The following is a 26258-nucleotide window of genomic DNA, read 5'->3' on the forward strand; positions in this document are numbered from 1 at the left end:
GACAGGAAAGAGAAAGACCCTGGAAGATGAACTCTGCTTTCTCTCTCCTTCCGAGGACTGAGATGCAGTGTTCTCCATGACCTCTCTGGAGATGCCCTGCATAAAGAAACCAGCTGTGTTTTCTTGGGAAGCTGTGGCCCCCTCAGTAATTGTCCACCTTATGTTTGCTTTCCTGCCTTCCTTCAGGATCTATGGAGATAGTTGGTTATTTTAAGTATTACACCATTAATTTATGTATGAGACACCTAAACGGGTAGTTTAAAAAGACCACTGAAGGGAATGATTAGATTGGTTATAAACAGTTATAACTTGAGATGATTCTGCATTTTTTCCTTTTAATTGAATCTATTGGGGTGACACTAGTTAACAAAATTATACAGGTTTCAGCTTCACAATTCCACAACAACACATCATCTGCACACTGTATTGTGTGTTCAGTACTCTCAGCCAAGTCTCCGTCCGTCACCATTTATGGTGCCACCCTGCCCCCCTCCTGCCCCCTACCTCCTCTATCTCCCTCACCCAGTGAAGTCACTACATTGTACTAGAAATAGTGTATTTATGAATATTAGAGCATATTCATTTGGTAATACAAGGAAAACTTGATAATAAAACTTTTGTAATTAGTTTATTAAGTATTCTAAACTTGGAAGGTGCACAGAATTGGTTTACTTTTCTTCAATTTTCGCTATCAGATGTATGCGGTTGAATCTCCTTGTGTTAGTTTTCTTTTGCTGTGCTACAAATGACCACAAACTTAGTGGCTTAAAACAATATTTATTATATCGTAATTGCCATATGTCAGAAGTCAGGCATGGTCCCACTGGGTCCACTGCTTAGGGCCTTGAACTCAAGGAGTTGGCCGATGGGGCACTTGTCTGGAGCATCTTTGAGAAGCCCACTTTCAAACCCATTCAGACTGTTGGCAGGACAGCTTTGTGTGTGGGGAGGGGTGGTTGTAGGACTGAAGTTCCGGTACTCTGGCTGTCAGCCAGGGATTGCTGGGGGCCTTTTTACAGGCTTTGCACAAGTCCTTTCACAACATTGCACTTGGCAGCAGGATCCCTTACTTTGAATTCTCATCACCCTGCTTATTGAGTAGTTTAAATCTATTGTGTGGGTACAAGCAACTCCATTCAAATCCATGTACAGGCTGCATTAACCACTTGACTTAGGGGAAATTTATACTCTGCACTACCCAGAAAACAAATGTGAGTCTGTGTGTGCCTCCGTGTGTGCTTAACCTGCCAGGAGAGTAGACTGTCCCATGGCTTCCCAGCTTGGGGGGTTTCCCATCTTTTTTGTATTTCTCTTCTCCTGATGCTAAAATAGGTATTAGAGCCCAATTAGTAAGTCTACTGCATAAACAGATTTCCAACTGGGGAACAAGATTCCAACCTACTTTTCTTTTTTTTTTTTTGCTAGCACCCCAAACTCTGTGAATGGTTCTATTATCAGGTTCCATAGATGGGTGAGAAAAGTTCTGTAGGTGGGAGGAGTGACTCTGTGTTAGTCCAAGTCCTCAGAGAAGCAGATGCCAAGATGGGATTAGTTGTGCAAGGACTTTCTTGAGGGAAATGTTTGTAAGAGGAAAGGGGCAGGGGCTGGAGAAAGTTAGGAGAGCTACCAGACTGTGATGCTGGTATGAGCCCTGTGAAGGAAGCAGAGAAGAAGGCCTTAGACTTCAGTGCAGTTCTAAGAAAGTTCTATCGAGACTCTCAGGAATGGTCCTGCTTAGTATCTTTGCTGTACTCCATCCTTGGTCAGGGAGCAGACAGTGGAAAGCCTGCTCTTGTTCAAATGTGATGGTAGGTTTCAGTGAGCAGCAGCTGGGGCAGTTGGCTATGCTCCCTGTGGTGGGAAATCTGACAAGTGAGTCTTCAGGGCACCCCTACCCCAAACAGCAAACTGTAGCACCTTTCCCTTAGGCCAGAGCAATGACTCATGATGAGGTTTTCTCTAAATCCTCTGCATCCCACAGTTGTCTGCTGGAATAAACTGCAGAGGTGTTAGGGCTCAGCAGGGTCAGGTAGCTGAGCCAGCCCAGCCCTCTGTCGGAGGAAGCTGCCTCCCTCTCTCATGTTTTGTCTTTCTTCAGGATAAGGCATCTTTATGATACTTTGGTCACTTGCTTTGGCTTTGGTCACCAGTTTGGAGAGCAACATGAAAAGTTTCTTCTAGCCTATTGAATTTTTCAATAAAAGATCAAACAGAAGCTGTATGCAATTATATATATATATATATATATATATATATATATATATATATACTTATATATGTATATTTATATATATTTCTTAGGTGGCTTTGTTATTCTTCATGAGAATCTCTAGCATGCTTGTGTTTCTCTTATTCTTTAAAAATATATCTCCCCATATAAAATAACTATGTTTACTTTAAAGAAAAATAGGAAAATACCAAAAAGTAGAAAGAAAAAATTATATAGCAACTCATAATCCTAAAACAACAAAAACTAATATTTTAAGTATTTCCTTTTAGGTCTTCTTTTTTTCCTATACAATTTTGTATTCTGCATCTCTCTCTTCCCAACACTGTGGCATAATCTTTAAACTTCTGTTTAAAAATAACTACTGGTGATTATAAAAGTAGTATTGGTTTGATGTAGAATGGTTCATAATATGAATTTTGATTCCACAGTTGAGCAATAACCATTATTAATATTGCATTTTCTTCCAAAAATACATACAAACAATCCTAAGGTAATTCTACTTATGTAATTTTGCATTTATTTTTTTAGTTAAGATATTATGAGCATGTCCTCATATTACTGACTAATCTTAAAGGGACAATTTAAGTAACTGCCTCATTTTAGGTAGTATGAATTCTCCTATCATATAGTTAGTGTCTAATTTTCCCCCATTTTAAATAATTCTGTTACATGCATATGTCTCTGCCTTTTTATTATTTTCTTAGGGTTGATGCCTGAAAGTAGATTTCCTAAGTCAGAAGTAATACATATTTTGAAGGATTTTAATAAAAGTTTCAAAACTGCTTTCCAGAAACGTACCAATTTACACACCCATAAGCAAAAGAGTGAGATAATTTTATGTTCTTATGACACCCCTCGCCCCCTTACCTTGGCCTCAGTTCACTGGGAGGTTCTCTAATGTGCCCCACTTCCTCTATCATTCTGAGGATGTCCTGGACTTGTTTGGGGGGAGACGGTTTCCAGTGAGGAGAGATGAGATTTAGCTTCTCTTACCATCTATAGTCTCATCTTTAGCTATTGCCTTTGGTATTTCTTTAATTCAGGCTCTCATTGCTGAGTTTAGAAGCTACCAAGAACCACACAAATTTTCCTTTGCATCTATAGTGCAAAGATGAGACTTGCATTAGTCCATGTCTGGCTTGCTTTAACCATAGGAGGCTTTTCTGATTTTGTTACTTTTAATTTTCCTGCTTTCTCAGAAGGAGTTTTTTTGTGTCTATTTTCTGTAGCCCCTGGCTACTTTGTTCCAGCAACTAACTTCTTTTGAGACTGCCTCTGACACAGAGTGTAGTGTCAGTCCCTCTTCTAACACAGTAGAAAATTAAATGGAAAATTAACTGACTTCATTATGTTCTTAGTTGCAAGATGTCTGGCTACTCTTACACATTTAGTCTTTAACTACGGAGTAGAATTTTCCTCTGTGGGAAACTGGCTCAAAGATTGCCCAAGCTCCAGCCTCATTGGCATCTGCTCTAACCAACAGGAAGCGTTAGCTTTGCCTGGAAAAGACTTAGGGGCACATTCATGCTTCTCTGTGAGATTTGGTCCTGTACCTGGGGTTTCCAGACTTAGATCAGTGAATCATGGTAGGAGTGACAGTGGAAATTCTTGTGACGAGGAGGCAGACTTTGTGTGCCACAGTCTAACCCAACCTCCGCTGAAGTCTGATGCCCACCAAAAATGGCTCATGGGCTCTCCTAGCCTCTCAGGGCCACGTGGCAAGAGTTCTTGAGTCAGGACCCCAATTCTCTGTGATTGCATTTTGTTTTTCCATAGACCTTCATATGTATCCAAAGGCACATGAGAAAAGCAGTTTGTTGGAGATTTTAATTTGAAGTTTGCTACACTTCTGATAACAGAAGCAGAGAACGCATTGCCTTGTGTGATAATTGAAGTAGTGGTGTAACACCAGTTGTTTATAACTAAGGCCACAGATCTCATTTTGGGAGGTAGCCCTTTGCCGGTAGCAATAGTCAGAGGAATCTGACATCTGGAGGGGAGCCTGGAGAGGACCATAGCAGGGCTGGGCTCTGCTCAAGGACCTGCTCCCTCTGACACTCCATGGGATAGATTCTCAGCCCCAAGCATTCTACTGGGACCACCTGACCCACACAGCTGGTTTCAGACATGGTCATATCCATATTGATATAATGCTATGTTCAAATAAGCAATCTGTAGTTTGGAGTTATAATGGTTCTATAAAAACCCCCATTCTCTGCTCCCTGCACCTGTGAGTTAAAAAGATACTGCACCTGTGACACAACTATAATGTCATCTGGAAAAAACATCCAGGGCCCAGCTAGACCATACTCTTTTTTGCTTGTGTCAACTAGACTGGAAAGAAGAAGGTAAAAGAGAATGTCTTTCTTTTGCCCAAAGAACAAAGGTAAATTTGGATCTAATGTTTGCTAAGTGAGAGGTTAGGGATAAGGATTAGGGCACAAGGCCAGAAGCTTTGAGTCAGGGTTTTGAGGTCTTCTACTTCTCCTGTTTTGAGTCTGCTCTCTGTACAAGTCAATACAGGCAAAGCAATGGGAGGATTAGACAAGGGCCTAGAGAACCCAGCAGTGTGCAGACTTAACAGGGAATATGTGGTTTCAAGACTGAAACACGTGTTATTTTCAATTTCTCTTCTCTCCCCCTTTCCTTTTTACTAGTAAATGGAGGACAAAACTCACTTCAAAATCACCTGAATAAACACCAGTGTTAAGGCCTCATGAAATAAACCTGTGGGTAGCTGGATAATAATTAGAAACAAAACAAATCTAATAAGAGGGGAAAAAAGAAGATGTTGAAATTTAGAATTGGCAACATTTGGATCAGAGTATAATGCTTGAGTGGATATCAGATTGGATAATACAAAAAAGAGGACTGAGGGAAAGAAAGAAAATGTTTAAAAATAAAGTAATGACAGCCACAAGCAGATTCTTCAGCAAAATTAGAAGCAGCCTGAACCAAGACAGCATCACACAGCTCTAAATTAATGGACTACCTTCAGCTTCATGGCTGTGCAAGCCAGGCAAGCAATACAATGGTGAGTCATTTAAAGTGAACCATGTTTTTTTTTTTTTTTAATGAAACAAAGACAGGAGAACAAAAGGGTGGAAAGACTAAAATGAAGATAAAAAGTTTAAATATGTAGTCCCAAAGTCCAGAGGAGACTAGAAGCATTCCAAAACAAGACAACATGAATCATGAGAAATGAAAAGACTGTACTTAAAAGCAATGGGTTTGTTTGTGTGTTTTATTTTAGGTTTCACAAAGGAACATAAAAGACAAATACTAGCAAAGGATATGATTCTGTGGAAGAAAAACAATGGAAACCAACATGACTCAAATACAAGTTAATGAAGATAAAGATTATTTCTTGAATAATACCTTCACCTCATAGCTGGGGAAAGTGGAGAGAAGTAAAACACTGGTAATTATTGCCTAGAGATTTAAAACATTAATTTTTAAAAATTTTGCAAGTAATGTGAATACCTTTTGTTATAATAATTGTAATGATATATATAGTCAAAGGAAAGGTTGCCCGTTGGCCTCACCCAATTCTACTTTTCATTTCAATGAGTTTATATAAAAAATCTAATAGAAATAAAACAGTCTAGATAGTCATCATTTTCTCAGCAAGAAAAATGCTACTCTTATTATGCTCACTTTTGACCATCAATCTACTTTGCTTTGAGTATAAAATTTCTAGTATTTCTATTTACCTTTTAATTTTTGTGGTGCTGAAATGTTCTTGAAATTAAAATGTTCCACCCCCTCCCACTCTTCAAATCCCCATCTGTTCTCTTCTGAACATAGGACCTGCACAGCTGGTCTCAGAAATGGCCACATCCATGTTGATATAAGAATATGTTCAAATAAGCAGTTTGTAGTTTGGAGATTTAATTAATTCCACAAAACACCTAAAAAGTGCCAGTAGTATTTCTAGGAGTTGGAAGGACAAAGATAAATGAAACAGGGTCCTATAATTTAAGAAAATTCTGGCAAAATGCTACAGAAAACCTGTAGTATTTCAGTTTAACAGAAGCTGGAATTAGAGTGGTAAATGCCCAGGCTCCAAAGTTATATAAATCTGAGTTTGAATCCCTACTCTGCCATCTATTATTTGTATGGCTTTTAGAAGTTGATGACAGTAATATTGCCTCGTCTTTTTATACCACTCCACCCCACACTTTATGGCAACTGATTCTTTCTGGTCACAGAGGTAGACCAAAGACAAACCAATCATAGTGTCTATTCCCACTGGCCATTGTGATTGGTTCAGAAATGGACATAGGATCTAATATGGGCCAATTAGAGTCCTTTCCTGAGATTTTTCTTATCTGGAGTTAGAAGAGAAGAACTTCCTTTTTTCTTTCTGATGATGACACTGTAAGAATGTAATTTCCAAGGTGCCTCTTGCAGCATTATTCCAGTGTTGTGAAAATAGAGTGTAAAGCAATTTAAAAATATTATTTTATTATGCATTATTTGAAAAAACCCGCCAATTTTCTTGCCTTTTTCAGAGGTAATTACTGTTCTGAATTTTATATTTATCATTCATTTGCATTTAGTATAGTTTTATTACAAGTATATGCATACCTAAGTATATGCAAAATAAACAACTTATTCAGAGTTGTTGATTTTGGAACTTTATAAAAATGATATACTGTGCATTATTTTCTTCTTTCTACTAGATAGGCAAAAATTAAAAATTCTGACAATCTCAAGTTGTTGATGAAGCTTGAAGTAATGGGTACTTATATATATCTTATAGGAATGTATTGGAACAACCACTTTGGGTAAATAATGTGGCACTCTCTCCTGAATCTGAATATGCATGTATTCAAAGACATTGCAATTCCACTTCTAGGTACCTACTCTAGAGAAACATTTGCATATGTGACTTATAGAACTTCTGTTCATATCAACAGGGAAAAAAAAGAACAAGGAAATAGGCCAAATGGCCATTAATGGGAGGATAGGTAAATAAATTGTGGCACGTTCACATGGCAAAAGTAGTATTCGGCAGTGAATATGAATGAGCCACAGGTATAAGCAACAACATGGATGGATTCTTGAATCAGAATAAAAACACTTTAAGGAGAAAGTTAGGCTATGAAGAGTTCTGTTGGCTGTTCTCCTAGTGCTCAGTCTGATAACTGGCCTTGCCAACAGCAGGGAGTAGAGGCCAAGATGGATAATAATAATCATTATTCTGGCCCACCACACTAGTCACCTCGAGAAGCAAGAGCAGGAGAGAGGGAAAATGTCCACCTTGGTAGTGAGGTTGAGGTTCAGCTTTTGCCTGAACACCTGGACTCCTCACCTGAGTTGCTTCAGGGGTCAGGAAACAAAATGAGGAATCGTTCTCAGCTGAAGAGATCTGTAATAAGCTATTTGCAGGTCTTGTCTGGGTAGTCTATACAGGCAGGCCCAAAATGTTTTTAATTACTGAGTCACTGTCATCGATGTCATCTTTGAGATTAGTTAATGTGGCTTCTCACAGCTTCAGGCCTGAGCCCCAGCTGCTGGGTCCTCCACGGGGAGCCTGGGTAGTAGTAAACAGGTCATTTTGGGCTTCTCCTTGGAAAATGGTGTCAATAACCCCTCCTTTTGAGATCTCACATGCTGCACAAAGGCAGCTTATACTTATTTTCTGTATGTAATATTTCATCAAGAATCATATTGTTTAACATTTTAATATCTGTAAAATATGAATATATCTTACAATTGACAGCTTCTTAATGGTAATTAAAGGTACCATTTTTTCTTAATGATACATAAAATGGAGGTGTGTCTCACAATCAGTGGAGCCTTAGACTTGATTAAAAGTGTTTACCTAATACAAATAGCCTACTTTTGCTCTTTTCCCAACAGTCATTTTTATACATGATAATCTGTATACATAGACAATGTCCACTCAACACTCCTAAAAAGAAGTTGAGTCATTTATATGGCTTGTAGTGGCTGGTGGGGGTGAGATTGGGGGTGGGGAAGATCTTCACAACTCTTTCCATTGTAGCATCAGGCTTGCAGGAAGAGGTCTTGCTGAGAGAAGGAGGGACAGGATGGAGAGGGAGAAAGAGAGGGCTGGGGAGAGGGAGGAGAGGGAGAGACAGAGAGAAAGAAAGATTCCTTGGGTTCTGATCACTTTCTGGTCCCTCTGGAAACCTGATTATATATCTTGCCCTGGGTTTCTTGAGTTTTTATAATAAATCCCCTTTTTCTTGGTCCTAGCAAGTTTCTATTTCCTACAACCTAAGGATCTGTTATTGAAACAAGCACTTATTGGGTATGGTTACCCAATGTTTAATGAATGCTCTGTAGGTACTTATCGTTTTATTATTGTGCTAAGGGATTTATTGAGGTTCACCTAAAGCACTTTGAGAATAGAAAGGAAAAGAGGAAGAAGTTGATTATTTAGTTCCCAGTTGGGACAACTAAGGATGGCCTTAAAGAAGTGTGGCTGACACATTTGGTTATGTAGAGATGGGAAGTCAAAGACACCACAGAGAAGGGAGGCAAGAGGAAAGCTTCTTTGAGGAGGCAAGAACTTGGGATCTGGGTAATACATCTTACAGGGGAGGCTGGGCCTGGTTTAGAGGGACCTCACATGCCATGTGTTGGGATATTTGCTCTATTCTGAAAAGCTTGAGGAGGAGAGCAATAAGGAACAAGAGATAGCTTTTTATTTTTTTTTAGTAAGCCAGAAAAGTGACAGCATAACTTGTTTAAACATATCACTCTGACATGATGAAGTGTAGGATGAAGTAAGAAGAATGATCTGTATTGAGAGGCTGTGGCAGTTTGGGTGAGAAGAGGTGAAGGAGAAGTTAGATATCAATATTCCTCTTCCACATGACATTAGATGGCACACGCAGAAGAGTGAACTTGTCACAGGTCTGTGTGAGCAGTCTGATACTGATAATCAAAGTGGCTTGCAGCTGTACAACCAGCCTGGACTCATGCGTTCAGGGGCTGTTACATCTCTGTGACTCCTTGATTAACAGCTGAGTTTTATTCTTTGACTCCTTGCCTTAGCTCTCTGCATGTTTGCCTGCTGCCTAGTCTTGCCCTGTTTGCTCCCCACGCACAGCCTCTTCTATTCAAATTCAGAGAGTAGATTTTTTATTTCTTCCTGGTGGCCCTGCACATTGATTAGACCATCTCAGACATTCTGTGTGTAAGTGTAAGTGCACACACACACATATCACAGAGAAATTTGGGAAGAGCCTAAGATTAACAATTTACACAGGCTGAGCTGGGACCTCCTTTCTTTTAGTATGACACTTGGACAGCAAGAAAAATGATACTAGGACACCATTTATTGATTCACAAAGGCCTTCCTTGTGAATCTGGATACTGATCCATCTGTGCAGTCTAGACACATCTATGTCTATTTGGGAGGTAAAATGTTGTGGTGTTATAGGTGTTGTCACTGAAATTGACCCAAAGAGAGATTCTGCTTTCCCAGTGGATAGTGGAGAAGTAATCCATACACATATTTGGCTCAACAGATACTCTTATAAATTATATTTAAGATGATATTTTACATTGGGGGAATAATTATTATACAGTGGAAGTAAGGAAAAAATAAATAGGGAATATATGGCTTAATTTTGTCTGTGTGGTCATTTTAATGATGCCATAAAAACAGAGATGGAGCAAATGACTGCTTGTTTATGAGGATGGCTGACTACTTAATGCTCTCAATCTGGAAAGAAGAAGGTGGAGTGGGATGCAATAAAAACTTTACAGTGTCATGAAGGATATGAATCAGGTGAGTAACAACTCAGAAAAATAAGAGTAAGGAAAACATGCTGAAGGTAGTTGGAAGACAAAAGAAAATGTGACTTTCCAAATTTATAATAAAACTATCAAGGTCATTATTCCAAGAAGTAGTTAGATCAGAATATGATGGGATCAAGGAGGGCTTAGATGAACTCAAGAATGTCAGGTCTACAGTGGGTATATTTAAGAAATATACACACAGTTTTTATTTTAAATCACAAAATAACATATTCCTTGGGAAGAAAATGAGAAAAAATCATATAAATAAAACTTTAAAAATTAAAAAAGCCTATAATCTTTTAGAGATAATTATTGATATTTTAGTGTACAGCTTTAATACATTATTTTTCTATTTGTTTATTTAATTTACCAAAGTGGTTAAACTAAACATGTTGTCTTGCAATTTGCTTTTCCAACTTAATACTTTGTGATCATTTTTCCAAGGCAATAAGTTTATAGATATACAAACATTTCAAGTGGCTACAAAGTTTTGCTTTGTTGGGATATACTATAATTTTCATTCTTTTTTTTAATCCTTACCTGAGGACATTTTTTTTCATTTCTTTTTTAGAGAGAGAGGAAGGGAGAGAGAGAAACATTGATATAAGAGAGATACATCAATTGGTTGCCCGGACTGGAGATTGTATCTGCCTAGACATGGGATTGAACCCCCAATTTAGGTATATGCCCTGATGGGGAATTGAACCTGCAGCCTTTTGGTTACAGGATGATGCTCCAATCAACTGAGCCACACTGGTCAGGGCAGGGATGTAATATAATTTTCTTAACCAATTACATATTGCTAAAATTGTTCTATATATTCTTACTTGTTTATCTTTTTGGTTTATATTACTTATGTCAATTTAAAACTGTTCAGTTCCAGATAAGATGGAGGCATAGGTAGAAACCTTTTGCTTCCTCACACAACCAAAAGGAGGATAACAACCAGTGTAAAATCAATAAACATCCAGAAGTGCCAGAAAATCAGACTGTACAGAACTCTGACAACCAAGGAATTAAAGAAAAAGTCAGCCAGAACAACCAGACTGCTAAGAACCTGCAGAGAAGCTGTGGACCATGTGAATGGGGCGCCTGAGAAAAACTGGGCAAGGCTGTGGACTGCGTAGGCAGGGCTGGCTGAAGGCAAAACTGAGCCTCAGAGTTAACTGTGGACCACGGTGGTTGCTGTGGTGGAAGAAACTCCCAGTCTCACATGAGAGAGACCATTGAAAAGTATGCTAGAGGCAGCAGGTAAGCTGCATTGTTCCCTTTCTGGCCCCTCTCCCACAGTACAGCAAGGAGGGCTGCCCTGCCCTGGTGAATACCTAAGGCCCTGCCCTCTTACGACTTAACAGGTGTGCCTGGACAAAGAAATATGGCCTAAACGAAAGAACAGACCAAAACTTCAGAAACAGAGCTAAGTGATGAGGAGATAGCCAACTTATCTGATGGAGAATTTAAAGCCCTTGTAATCAAAATGCTCACAGAACTGATTGAGCTTGCTTGAAAAATGAAAAAACAAAGGAAAGATACCCAAAACGAAATAAAGCAAAATATTCAGGAAACCAACAGCGACAGTAAGGAAAGTAGGACTTAAAGCAACGATTTGGAACAAAAGGGAAAAATAAACATTTAACCAGAACAGAATGAAGAAATAAGAATTCAAAAAATGAAGAGAGACTTATGAACCTGTGGGACAATGTGAACATTCAATATCTTAATCATAGGGGTGCCAGAAGGAGAAGAACAACAGCAAGAAATTGAAAACTTATTTGCACAAATAATGAAGGAAAACTTCCCCAGTCTTGCAAAGGAAATAGTCTTCTGGGAAGTCCAGGAAGCCCAGAGAGTCCCAAAGAAGTTGGACCCCAAAGAAGAGGAACACACCAAAGCATACCATCATTAAGTTACCCAAGATTAAAGATAAGGAGAGAATCCTAGAAGCAGCAAGAGGAAAGGAGACAGTTACCTACAAAGGAGTTCCCATTAGACTGCCAGCTGATTTCTCAAAAGAATCCTTGCAGGTAAGAAAAGGCTGGAAAGAAGTATTTGAAGTCATGAAAGGCAAGGACCTATATCCAAGATGACTCTATCCAGCAAAGCTTTCATTTAGAATGGAAGGACAGATAAAGTGCTTCCCAGATAAGGTCAAGTTAAAGGAGTTCATCATCCCCTAGACCTTATTATATGAAATGTTAAAGGAACTTATCTAAGAAAAAGATAAAAAATATGAATAATAAAATGACAACAAACTCACAACTATCAACAAATGAACTTAAAAGAAAAGGAAAACAATGAAAAAAAAAACTAAGCAAACAACTAGAACAGGAACAGAATCACATGGAGGGATTTCAGTGGGGATGGGGAAGGGAGGAATAGTGGGGAAGAGGTACAGGGAAGCAGAAGCATGGTTAGTAGGCATAAAAGAGATGGAGAGAGATAAATGGTATAGGAAATGGAGAACTCAAAGAACTTATATGTGTAACCCATGGACATGAACTAAGGTGGGGGAACGCTGGAGGGTTGGGCAGTGCAAGGCAGGAGGGGGATAAAGGGAGAAAAATTGGGAAAATTGTAATAGCATAATCAATAAAAAATAATTAAAAAATAAAAATGTTCCACTGAACTTAAAATACAACTGCATTGAATTTACAGATTAATTTGGTGGAAATCTTTACAATTTTGACTAATTTCACCTAAAACCATATTTTAAAAATTTATTTGTCTTCTTTTATGTCTCAGTGTAATTTTTATAATTTTCTTCATATTGAATCTGTATATTTCTTATTAGCTTGGTATCTAGATCCATAGCATTATTATATTATTACTTTGCACTCCTATTGTGAATAGTTTTCTTATATTATTCCAGTTATTTATTTAGGGTATACAAGAAAGCTATTGTTTTAAAAATATTTTACTGTTTCAAGTGGCCTCCAAGCAAAACTTTCTTACTAGTTCTACCTGTTTTCTAGTTGTTTTTATAGGTTTTCCAGTTAAACAATCAAATTACCAATCAAAGTACAATAATTATACTTTTGCCTTCTCTTTTTCAATATTTTCAATATATGCTTTTATTTTTCTGTCATCTCGATTTTAATTCCAAGCACTTTAGAATGATGTTAAAAAGCAGATGTATGCCTCTCTTGTTTCTCATCCTAATGGGGATGATTTTATTGTTTTATATTTAGGTATAATATTAGTAATTGGATTTAGAACTTTTCTTTTTCAATTTATGTTAAGAAAGTATTATCATATTCATATTCTACTGAGTTCCTTTTAAAATCAAGAGTACATTCCAGGGTCTGGGTGGAGGTAGTCAAAGAGGAGGAAAATCGGGGATATCTGTAATAGTTTCAAGAATAAAAAGGAGTAGATTTCAATTTTTCAAATGTCTTTTTAGCACTCAGAGATGATTGTATATTTTTTCTCCTTTCACTTATTACATTTGATTAATTTACTAGTGTTATAAAGTATCTTGTCTTCCTGGAATGAATTAATTATATTTGGTTATTGTTTTGTTTATCTATTGCCCCATAATAATCTGCCTCAAAAATTTTATTTTGATCACAGTTGTGTGGATCATGAACTGGTCAAGGGCTCAGGTGGATGATTTATCTCTGATCATCATAGTATCAGCTGAGAGGTGGGAGCAGAAGGATCCAGTTCCAACATGGGTTTTTCAGTTAATGTCTACTGCCTGGGTAACCCTTGGTCTCTTCTCTTGCTCCATGTGGACTCTCATCCTGTAGTAACTCCCCATGTCACTTGAGCATCTCACGGGACAATGACTTCAGGGTAGTTGTACTTCTTATACTTTATTTGGCTTTCTTTTTTAAAGTATATTTTATTGATTTTTCTATTACAGTTGTCCCAATATTTTATCCCTTTTATCCCCCTCTGCCCTGCACTCCCCCCAACCTCCAGCATCCACCACCCCCCTACCTTAGTTCATGCCCATGGCTTGTACATATAAGTCCTTTGGCTTCTCTATTTCCTATACTATGCTTAACTTCCCCCTGTCTATTATGCTGCTTATTCCCTGTATCTTTCCCCCAACTCTTCCCCTCTTCCCCTCCCTACTTATAATCTTCCATGTGATCTCTGTTTCTGTGATTCTCTTCCTGTTCTAGTTGTTTGCTTGGTTTTTGGTTTTTATGTTCTGTTGTTGACATTTGTGAGTTTATTGTCATTTTACTGTTCATTTTACGGTTCATGTTCATAGTTTTGATCTTCTTTTTCTTGGATAAGTCCCTTTAACATTTCACATAATAAGGGCTTGGTAATGATGAACTGCTTTAACTTGACCTTATCAGGGAAGCACTTTATCTGCCCATCCATTCTAAATGATAGCTTTGCTGGAGAGAGTAATCTTGGATGTAGGTCCTTCAAATATTTCTTTCCAGCCTCTTCTTTCCTGCAAGATTTCTTTTGAGAAATCAGTTCATAGTCTTATGGAAACTCATTTGTAGGTAACTCTCTCCTTTCCTCTTGCTGCTTTTAAGATTCTCTCCTTATCTTTAATCTTGGTTAATGGAATTATGATGTGCCTTGGTATGCTCCTCCTAGGGTCCAACTTCTTTGGGTCTCTCTGAGCTTCCTGGACTTGCATGTCTATTTCCTTCACCAGATTGGGCAAGTTTTTCTTCATTATTTTTTCAAATAAGTTTTCAGTTTCTTGCTCTTTCTTTTCTTTTTCTGGCACCCCTATTATTGGGATGTTGGAGCGTTTAAAGTTGTCCCAGAGGTTCCTCAGCTTCTCTTCATTTTTTTGAATTCTTGTTTCTTCATTGTGTTCTGGTTGGATGTTAATTTTTTCCTTTTGTTCCAAATCATTGACTTGAGTCCTGGTCCCCTTCCCTTCACTGTTGGCTCCCTGTATATATTTCTTTCATTTTACTTTGTATAGCCTTCATTTCTTCCTTAATTTTATGACCAATCTCAATAATTTCTTTGAGCATCCTGATTACCAGTGTGTTGAACTTGGCATCTAATAAGTTGTCTATCTTCTTGTCACTTCTTTTTTTTTTTTAAGGAGTTTAGATCTGTTCTTTCATTTGGGCCACATTTCTTTGTCTCAGTGCACGTATTGCATTGTAAGGGGCAGAGCCTTGGTGTTAATCAGAGCAGGGCAACCCATTTTGTGATGTGGTGCTGTCTGTGGTGATGTGGGGTCAGAGAGGGAACAATGATGCTTGGTAGCTTGCTCAGCTATGCCCTTCTTTTGGTCACTTCTCTTGCTTCTTGCAAGCAGACTGTGCTCTTTCAGGTGCTAATTCCTGGGTGAGTAGGCTTGTGTATGTTCTAGGATCCTGTGGGCCTCTCCAACAGACTTTCCTGTGAGACTGGGAATTTCTCCTGCTGTCACAACCCTGAAAGGTTTTTATGGCCAGAATTTTTGAGGCTTTATTTCCTTGCACCAGAACCCTGGGTTGCACAGTTTGTCTTGCTTCCCAGTTGTTCCTCCTGATTTATCTGCACATGAATGTGGGAAATCCCTTCTGACAGTTGATACCTTACCACGTGTCCTCTGCCCCTCCTACGAGTCTGGATGAATGTTTATTCCTTAACTTCTTGGTTGTCAGATTTCCATGCAGTTTGATTTTCTGGCAGTTATTTATATATTTTTTTAAGTTGGTTGTTATCTTTCTTTTGGTTGTGCAAAGAAGCCAAGTGTTTCTACCTATGCCTCCATCTTGGCAGAACCGACTTATTTGGCTTTCATGTCAGCTCAGATTCAGGTGGAAGGGAACTAGGCTCCACCTCCTAATTAGAAGAATAGCAAAGAATTTGGAGTCATCTTTAATTTACTGCTGTTATGGCTCATTATTTTTAAAACATGTTACTAATTTATTTGCTATTATTTCTTTAAAATATTTGCATGAACATTCCTAAGTAATGTTGGTCTATAGATTAGATTTGTTTTTGCTACACTTCCCAGGTTTTTGGTGCCAGGGTTGTGCTACTTAGCTTTTAAAGTTGAATTGGAAAATTTTGGTCTCTTTTTTCCTTTTTCAGAGTAAATAACATTAGTATTATTTATTTCTTGATGGTTTATAAAATCTCCTAGGCCAAATGTCTTTTATAATATGACAGTTCTTCAACTTTGATAGTATTAACTTATTCATATTTCTTACCTCTTCTTGAGTCAATTGTGTGTGTGTGTGTATGTATATATATATATATATATATATATATATATATATATATATATATATTAGGGCTGACATAGATGTGTTTTTTCTTTGGCTATTTCAGTAGGAATACAGGAAGAAAGACAATTTAATGCATGGATTCAAACTGGCATCTTACAATTAATGTTTTTATAGTTATTTTTTTGAGGTAGGAATATCTTAGGATATATCCAAATATTATTATAAGCAAAAAGCTAGGCAGAGTGACCCATAAATCTGCTTTTTGTGGCATTTAAATATTGTGTTTTGAACTAAAACTATTTTGGGGCTAAATATGATCTCGTACTGACTGTACTCATAGAGCTGTCAAGACTGTCCCTATTGATAAAGACCCTTATCAAGATGTGTCAGCTCACAAAGAAGAGAAGGAAGATGAATCCTGAATAACTGAACTCACATGTCTGACTATTGATTATCCTGTCCAAGAAGAAGATAGTGAGGACTGTGTGGATTGGGGGATAGTTACTGGTGAATTTTCATGAAGAGGCTTCTACTGTGACTCTGTTTGGGGTGTGTGTGTGTGTGCCTGCTACAAGGGTTAGAAAGGCTTTTGGGGAAGGGTGAAGAGATTATGGGTAAGGCAAGCAGTGTAGGATGCTAGGAGAAGAGATGGAAGTCACCTGCTATTGGTGCAGTCTCAATCTTAGCATAGCTTTTCCTGTCCTGGAAACAGTTTCTCATAGGCAATGTGGTCTATATCACTAATGACAAAAGGAGATACTAGAACTGTGGATAAGTCAGACTGGAAGTAATTGGATGGGTTGATCACTCACCTGAAAGACTTTGAAATTTGTGCTGCAAGGAAAGGTTACAGAAAACGTGTATCCTAATAAAGCATTTCACCGTTGAGAAAATAAGTTTTACTTATAAAAAAGCTATCGGTAGACCATGCAAAATGAGACCCAGAAATAATTGGAAAGGCGTCAGAGGGAAGATGAGAGCATTTGAATAAGTTCTGAAAGCCCAAAGGCTAAGAATACCAGGATAATTTAAAAATACAGGAAAGATTTGAAAACACATGTAGCTTCAGGGAGGGTTGGCCAAAGAACAGAAACAGAGAAAACCATAGGAAATGGAAAAGGGGAAATGGAAAGGGATGAAGATGTTACCCTTATAGGAATGCAGACACATTTGGAAAGAGGCCAACAAAGCCAGGCCAATAAGTGCTCTGGATGGAATTTAGTGTATGTAACCGAGGAATGAAAGCAAAACCCACCACTATGCTAGTAATAGAGGGTGGGAAGACTACCAAAAAACCAGAGGGAGAACAATGTGGGTTTCAACAGAAGGCAATATATTGTATTCAGAGGCACTCGAGCATACGGCATGGCAATTAGACACATGATCTGGAGAATGCAAGTGCAAAGGGCAAAATAAGGAAAAGAATGTCTGGCCACTCTATATATAAACCTGTAAGTCTGAACTAAATTTCTCTTTGTCTACTCTGGTTACTGTTTGTGCCTTTGTTGACAAGTAAAACATTTCCACAAAGTGGTTTGGGGGTATTTTAGTGAAATGAGGCTTAGTGAAATGAGGTAGAAAACAGAGGACTGAGAAGATTTTGTGATATTTGATATTTGCTTTATAATACAAAAACAGATTTGTTTCTGTGTGCTTTGCAGAATTAATCTCATGGTTTAATGACTTATACCTTGAGCACCTCTGAATTTTGTGCTTAATTGCAAATAATTTAAGCAAGAGCTTTATTATCTCTCCCTGGAGCAGCCTGGGATCACCTTTAAGGAACCGTGTCTTCCAAGAATTCAGTTGATCACATACTCCTAACCTTAGTGTTTTGGGGAAGAGATTTGGTATGTAGCTGCATATTTGTATTTGGTTTCAGCAGAGTTAGATTTCACCTTGTAGGGAGTAAATACTTTTTTTGGAAGATGGGATGGTACCTTAAAGTGACCAGAAAAGGGGTAAAATAATCTCTTAACTGATCTTCTTTTCAGTGGAATGGTTTTAAAAATAAAATACAATAAAACCCACCACTCAAAATGGTAAGTGAGGCCCAAACTAGCATAAAGAAAGAGAAATATCTTTAAGGGAACTCATAAGCTAAGATATTGATATTTGTGGCAACCTTTTGTTACCAGGGAAAAGGCAAGTCTCTAGTAAGAAAAAAAGTGTGATGTGGTGGGAAGGAAAAAAATATTGAAGAATATCATTTTATTCATTTAAGAACTATTTCATAGACACTATACTGTTTTCTAGATACTTTAACTTTGCAATGATATTTAGAGTTTCTTAACTAGAGTGAAAGTTTTCTGAGAAACCTGTCTTTTCAGGTTTCTTAACAACAACCTAACAGTCAAATAGCTAAACTTCAAAAGAATTTTATTCTCGCCCAGATGGTGTGGCTCACTTGGAGCGTCATCCCATGCACTAGGAGTTCATGGGTTTGATTCCCAGTCAGGGAACACACCTAGATTGCAAGATCTGTCCCTGTCTGGGGTGCATGAGGGAGGCAGCCAATTGATGTTCCTCTCACATTAATGTCTCTCTCTCTCTCTCATGCCCTTTCTCTCTCTTTCTCTGGAACCAATACATACATTTAAAAAAGAATCTTATTCTCTTAGTCTTCTGTACAGCATGTGACTATGTTGACAAATTTTCATTTTAGATACTCACTATTTTGTGTCCTCTACTGCCACTGCTCTAGTTGGGCTCTCATCTTCTCTCACCTGCAGTTTATCCCTGCCCTCCCACCACCCATTTCATCCTCCACATTGCCATCAAAGTGGTTGGTTATTGGTAAATTTGCATCCCTGCTTAAAAACCTGTGATAGCTCCCCATTATATGCAGGAAAAGTTGCAAAAGTCCTTGGCCTTGTATCCTACCACAAACCCAGTGGGTGGAGAATCATAATCCCCCCCTTAGTTGGAATCAGTCATGTTTCTCCTCCCCAGAACCTACTCTACAGCCACACAAGACATGTGGCTCTCCAAGTGCCTCCTATTATTTATTTGGATCTTAGAAAGACACCATAGCTGTGAAGACTGGAACCTCAATTGTAGTGGAGAACAGAGGAAAGACGAACAACTGAATGGCCTGTTTGACTGACTATGATCTCAGCTGTCTGGGCAAAGTGGTTTACCACTCTGAAAATAACACCACTGCTTGCATATGATGACGGAAGTGGAGAATTCATGGCTTGAGAGCAGAGTGGAGTGTATTGGTCTGTGTTCAGCATGTTTGCTATGTTGTTTTGGGGTGAGAGAAGGGTGGTTGTTAGATAAGGGGCAAAAGGATGAAAGTGCAAGAGAAGTGACAAATGCCTCCATTTGTCTGAACTTACTCTGAACCACTCATATAGGAATCAAGTTTCCTGGAGAACAGGTTCATGGGTTAAAGAGAGGCTTTTGAGAGGCTATTTTGGGCTATTATTGTGGATGCTGTTACCATTAGCATGCTTCTGTATGCATTATAACCATGGTGACCATGTGTTTTCCAGGTTAGCATGGGTCAAGGTGGTAAATTTGAATATTTGCTTGGGAAAATATGGTCACTGTAGCTATGGACTGCAAAGAAGAATGATCCTTAGATGAACAGTGCATGGGATGCCATGCTAGGCAAACAATTAGGAAAACTTTGATATGTTGAATAAAAGCAGAGCAAAATATGGGGTGATTTCTACCACCCCACACTGTCTTCTTTTGAGCAGTTTGGTAAAATTTATCTTTTTAAAATAACCTTCAAGTGGGCCAATTCTAGAGTTGAACTGATTAAGCATAGATCTTTGGGTTGGTTTTGAAATCCAAGACATGAAATGTTGCATTTTTAAAAGATTTTTTTATATTATTTTTAGAGAGGAAGGGAGGGAGAAAGAGAGAGAGAGAGAAACATCAATGTGCAGTTGCTGGGGGCCGTGGCCTGCAGCCTAGGCATGTGCCCTGACTGGGAATCGAACCTGCAATGCTTTGGTTCGCAGCCCGCGCTCAATCCACTGAGCTACACCAGCCAGGGCCGAAATGTTGAATTTTAATGAATAAATTGAAATAAAGAATGAGCCATCAAGTTTTCATATGACCTCGAATTGAAAAAAAAACAAACAAAAAAAACACCTGTGACACTTTCCGTAATCACCATTAGTATTTGGTCAGAACATCTGTTTTTGAGCCCCTACATAGCACTTACTCCAGGTTCCCTTGCAATACAGGTGGGAGCCAAACATGGAATGTTTGCCAGCATCTCTGAGATGAGGTAGGAAAGATGTTATAATCATTATTGCCTTCCCCACTATAGTCAACGGTAGCAGAAGAGAATCTTGCTGTTTCTACCATATGCTTTTGTATATCCAGTTTCAAATATCTGCTCCTCTCCCAGCAACACCAGAATGGGGACAACCAATCCTGCAGATTTTCCTTAGACATTGGACTTCCAACAATCGAGTATCATTTTCTCAGACTCCTAAAGCCTGCCTGTTTTTAATGCTGCATATTCTCAGTGCAAATGACACCAAACTTGAGAATAATGGGACATAGTTTTACACTTTCTACGGAGGTAACAAGGAGCAGATACCACGTGCACTGGGCTTTTCGGGGTGCTCATGATTTCCTTTTGAGCTGGAAAAGCGCAAAATGTGAGCCGCGGTGTGATCCAAGACTGGGCTGGACCTATGTATTGGGTGAGGATGCTTGTGGTCTGTGTTCTCACTATCCCACCTATGTCCTTGTATAAGTCAAGCTTCCACTTGCCTTCTTCATGGCTGAACACATTGTGAGCACTCAGTGTTCCCTCTCAACCCCTGGACACTGTTGTACTGGAATTTGTTGACATTTGGGACAGCACTGGCAATGGTAGAACAAATGTGTCCGATCTCAGTGGCTCCAGTGCATAAGAAAGGGTGCTTGATGTCTATATCTGCCTTCCTAAATCCTTCTGCCCCTTTTCACCCTGCTGTGTGCCTCAGGAGGCTGACATGTGGACTGCCTCAAGGAGTTACTCTGTCCTCAGCTTCCGGTTGATTGGGTTTGGCAGTGGGGACTCAGGGGCAGATGGATGGGAGAGAGGAGAACAGGGTCCTTTCTCCCTGTGTGCTTGTGGTGTGTTGGAAGTCTTTCTCAACAGGTCTCAGGTCCTGTCAGGTCCACACCGCTTTGCCTCTGGATTCTGCTGTGTGAACCAGGGTGGTAGCATTGCCCTGCTATGATGAGCTCTGAGGGAAATACACCATCTCTTGCGTTTCCACCCCCCCCCCCCAGCCCCACCTATATCTTTGTAAAGAGTCCCTTACTTAAACTGTCCTCAAATTTCTCAATTTGAATGTGGTACCTCTTACCTACTGGAACCCTACCTGATACAGGAGGTTATAGAATAAATGATGTTGGCAAAAGAGTCCTGAAGGACTTAGGGGTGACCCCCAGAATGTGGCATTGAGCAGTGTAACTAATGTGCACACATGTCAGTTGCACCAGACCCTGCGGGCAGGACGGAAGTACGCCCTGTGTGCTGATTCTGAGATGCCGCCTGGGTCCCTAGGGGCAGTTGCACCACAGCTCTGGCTTTTATTTGGAGTCTAGGAGAGAGGAGGGAGGAAGTCTTCTTCATTAGTGCTGCTGGCATAGAAGGAGGTTCTGAGTCAGCAAGTGAGGATAGAGGATTTTGCAGTGTCGCCCTGTCACAAGTGAGGCTGTCTCTCTTCTGGCGCTGGTGGCCCAGGTCCATCCTGGTGACAGGCGTCAGTGAGGAGAGCTGCCCTGGAGCGTGGGGCCTGGTGCCTCCCTCCTGCAGTCTTCTTTGGCATCCCTGTCTCCCTGCAAAGCAGAGTCCATTAGCAAGTGAAATGTCATAGTTTCAAACAAACAAATAGGCCCTGCAGTCTGCCAAGTCGTCTGGGAGAAATCACAAAGAAATCTCAGTGTCCTGTGCCTCCTTGGGGCCTCCTCTCAGGAGATTCAGTAATCCTTTCAAGGCAGGAGCAGGATTCACTTTCTTCCTGCTTGCGGCTGGGTGACCATCTCCAATGCCATGACACCTTTCTACCAGTGACTGCCTGGTGACTACCAGTGACTGATCAAGCCTGGTGAGTCCCAGGGAGCTGAGGTACCCTTTGTCTACTCCAATTTAGGCTGATTGGTCCATGGGACTTAATCGATTCCCTCCCTGGCATCTTTTTGCACTCACAGGTTCCTGGAGGGAAGCGTTTTTCTCCACTTGCCTTTTCTTGGCCAGTTATTGGGAAAAAACCTTGGGACTTCTCTAGACTGAAAAAAAAAGTGGTCAGGGACACTGTGTCTGCTCAAACCAGCAAAGCCACCTATCAAATTCAGGAGCAAGAAAGATGCAACTAGAGTTGAGTTTCCTGGCAAAGAAATAGTAAACAGCAAAACAGTCATTTCAAAGGGCAAACTGTTTGCCTCACTAAAAAAGCATGCTCATGATGGAAAATAACTCAGAAGAAAGTAGGGAGCAAATGGATTTAGTTACTATGGGAACACAGTTGGGAAAAAAACATGAAATATGTAAATACTGTAATTTGGTATTTTAATGTACTTCTTTTCCATGAAGCAAATTCCCTGACAACTAAACCTAACAAATCATTCCTCTGCTATACACAGCACTGATTGACAGAGGCTAGGCAAGTGGGTTTCTGAATTCAGTTTTGCCTCCAGGAGCAAATACATCTGTATTCTCAGGCATAAAAATCAAACATCTGGAGCAGCAGCTCTCCAGTTTGGCTACACATGGGGATCACTTGGGGAACTAAAAAAACTGACCACGTCCTAGGCTGATTAGCCAGATCCTCTGGGGTTGGGGGTGGGGCGATAGGACCTGGGCACTGGCATTTTTACAAAGATCCTCAGTCTCTGCTAATGGGCAGCCAGTGTTGTGAACCACTGGCCTAGAATTCTGATTTGATAGACCCAATAAATACAGATCACTTATTTTGCCATATGCCTTTATTAGGTTTTATTTCACCAAATTTTTGTTGATTTGGACATTTAAATGCCAGTGGGAAGTGATTAGCAATCAATACTGTGCCAGTATTAGTGCTATTATCTTCACCATAATAGATTAATACTTCTCTTATTATTTGGAGCAAAAATATAGTACTATATTATAAGTCACGATCATTTAACCATAGTAATAATGATGATTTATTATTATTTAAAAATTATAAATTGATAATAATACTTTTGGAAGTTTGTATGCTCTAAATGTTGATGCCAATTTATATTTTAATGATAACCATCAACAATTACATTAGCTATATAATAAAGAAAGAGAAAACACATACACATCATTGTTCAGCTTGCTTAACAGTACTCTATACTAGAGTTGGTAAGTGACATAATTTCTGTTTTCCGAGGGGAAAAGTGTTACAGGCAAGAAACATGCAATGTGCACCAATTTGTATGTTGCCACCACAGCATACCTGAGCACAGGACTCCAACATTTCACCTTTTTTTCTCATTGCCTGGCTCCTGTTTCTTTAGCTCTGTCCAATATGAAGGATCAATCCTTCTCCATGGGATCACTGCAGGAGCAAAACTACAAGTTAACCTGAGCTTACTGGTATCCAAAGAAAATTTGAATGTGTAGGGAAGGAGGACTCATGAAAAACTTAATATTACACGAAGTGAGAGTGAGTTATGAAACTCTCACTTGTTGTCCAACAGAAATTCAGGCGATCAAGGGTCCAAGAAGTTACTGGGGAGTACAAGTCATTGTTGGAAATCTTGCTTTCTTTGGAAACATTTTTATTCTTTTTACCTTTTACACTGTCATGATGTCCAGACTGTGGAGGCCAGCACTTGGGCCCAGTCTGACTAATTCAGGTCATGCTATCAATCCAGGCTGCTGGACCTCCTAGAAATAGGCATAGTATGGGCACTCCTCCTGTGCCATTTCTTCTGGTAGCCTTTGAGGTGTCTGCCCCTGACCCTCCAGACCAAGTTATATTCTCTTTTTCCTGTTATCTACTCTCACAACACCACCTTTATCTTCTCTGTAGCTCTTTGCACGAAAGTTAATTTATAGTTATTTATTCAATGCCACTCTTTACCAAAAAAGTAATCAACTCTCTGGGCAGGAAAACAGTAGTCTTCATCCTTGTAATCACAATGATTTTAGCATACTCCTTGTCACATATTAGACATTCAATAAATATTATTCACTAATGACTATTTTTCTCTCTTGTCCATCAATTACATCTACCCTGTTTCAGATATTTGGCAATAATTTTTATTAAAAACAACATTTTTGAACAGGCAAAGGACTTGAACAGACACTTCTCCAAGGAGGACATACAGAGGGTCCAGAGACATATGAAAGAATGCTCAGTATTTCTAGCCATCAGATAGATGCAAATTCATAGAGACCACAATGAGATACCACTTCACACCAGTCAGAATGACCATCATAAACAAAGCAACAAATAACAAATGTTGGAGAGGGTGTGGAAAAAAGGGAACTCCAGTGCACTGTTGGTGGGATTGCAGACTTGTGCAACCACTATGGAAAACAGTATGAAATTTCCTCAGAAAACTGAAAATGGAAATGTCTTTTGACCTGGCAATTCCACTGCTAGGATTAAATCCTAAGAGTCCTGAAACACCACTCCAAAAGAACTTACGGACCCCAATGTTTATAGCAGCACAATTTACAATAGTCAAGTGCTGGAAGCAACCCAAGTGCCGATCAGTAAATGAATGGATCAAAAAACTATGGTACATCTACACAATGGAATTCTGCACAGCAGAAAGAAAGAAGGAACTCCTACCCTTTGTGACAGCATGGATGGAACTGGGCACCCCCCCCCCCCACACCCACCAACTTAAGTGTGTGTGGAGGGGTGAAGCTTGAAGAAAAGAGCATTATGCTAAGTGAAATAAGCCAGGCAATGAAAGACAAATATCATATGATCTCACCATTAATAGGAATCTAATCAACAAAATGAACAAGCAAACAAAGTATAGCCAAAGACATTGAAGTTGAGAACAGGCTGACAGTGATTAGAAGGGAGAGGGGTGAGGATAAAGAGGAAAAGGGTGAAGGGTTTACAGGAACAATTATAAAGGACATATGGACAACAACAAGGGCGGTGGAAATGGGAGAGGGAGCCAGGGAGGGCTGGGGTGGCGAGGAGGGGTGAGGGGAAAAGGCCGAAAACTGTACTTGAAAAACAATAAAAACCATTTTTGATATGGAAAATTTCAAATGTACCTAAAAGTAGAGATTTTATAAAGAATTCCTATGCTTCTATCACCCAGCTTTAATAATTACCACAGATCTTGCCAATCTTCCTTAAAATTTGTTTCTAATTAAAAAAGGTACTTTTTAGACTTTCAGTTTTAGATGTGAAACTTCTTTAGACTGAAAGTCATCACTCCCATTTTTACAACAAGAGAAAAACTGAACCAAAAATCAACGACTGTTCTCAGACCCATTAGAGAAATGAAGTTGTAGAGTAAATTACCGCCCTGAAATCTGGAGAAACAGGCGAATCCAAAGAGCCATAGCTGAGATCTGTTTGTATGGAGTAAAAGCCACAGGTCGTTTTTGTAATTAAGTGTTCATTTTGACGAATTGCTGGAGGCCGAATGTGGGTTAGCCTGTGAGAAATTCCAGGCATTGTAGTCTTATACAGTCTTAGGGGTACCCTCTTAGTTTTGTGGGTTGTACCTCCAGGAACCCCACCAAGTTCTCATGGTGAAGATCAAAGAGAGCTTCCCCGTGGCCTTGATAGGAAGAGGGGAGGAGTAATCATTGTGATATGCCAAGAACGTGTTCCCTAACAAAGGCTTACTTACTCTCCAGGGAAAAATACTTTCACAGAGCCTTATCTCACTAGACAAAGGACATTTCTACATTCCAGGCCCCTTTCTCACTTAAATGTGTGTGTGTGTCGGGGGTGAAGCTTGAAGAATTATTTGTGAAGGTCACAGTCCAGAGAGACAGGCCTACTAAAAGACAGATTTAATCATATGATTATATAATGCTTCATTTTCCCCATACCTAGCCACAAACTTGCCAAAGGCAAGAATAAAATAGTCTGAAGAGATAAGGAAGAATCAGGGCCAGACTCAGATATGACACAGAAGATGGA

The sequence above is a fragment of the Phyllostomus hastatus genome, unplaced genomic scaffold (genome assembly GCF_019186645.2).
Source record: "Phyllostomus hastatus isolate PE091 unplaced genomic scaffold, TTU_PhHast_1.1 phas_contig_58, whole genome shotgun sequence".
Lineage (NCBI taxonomy): Eukaryota > Metazoa > Chordata > Mammalia > Chiroptera > Phyllostomidae > Phyllostomus > Phyllostomus hastatus.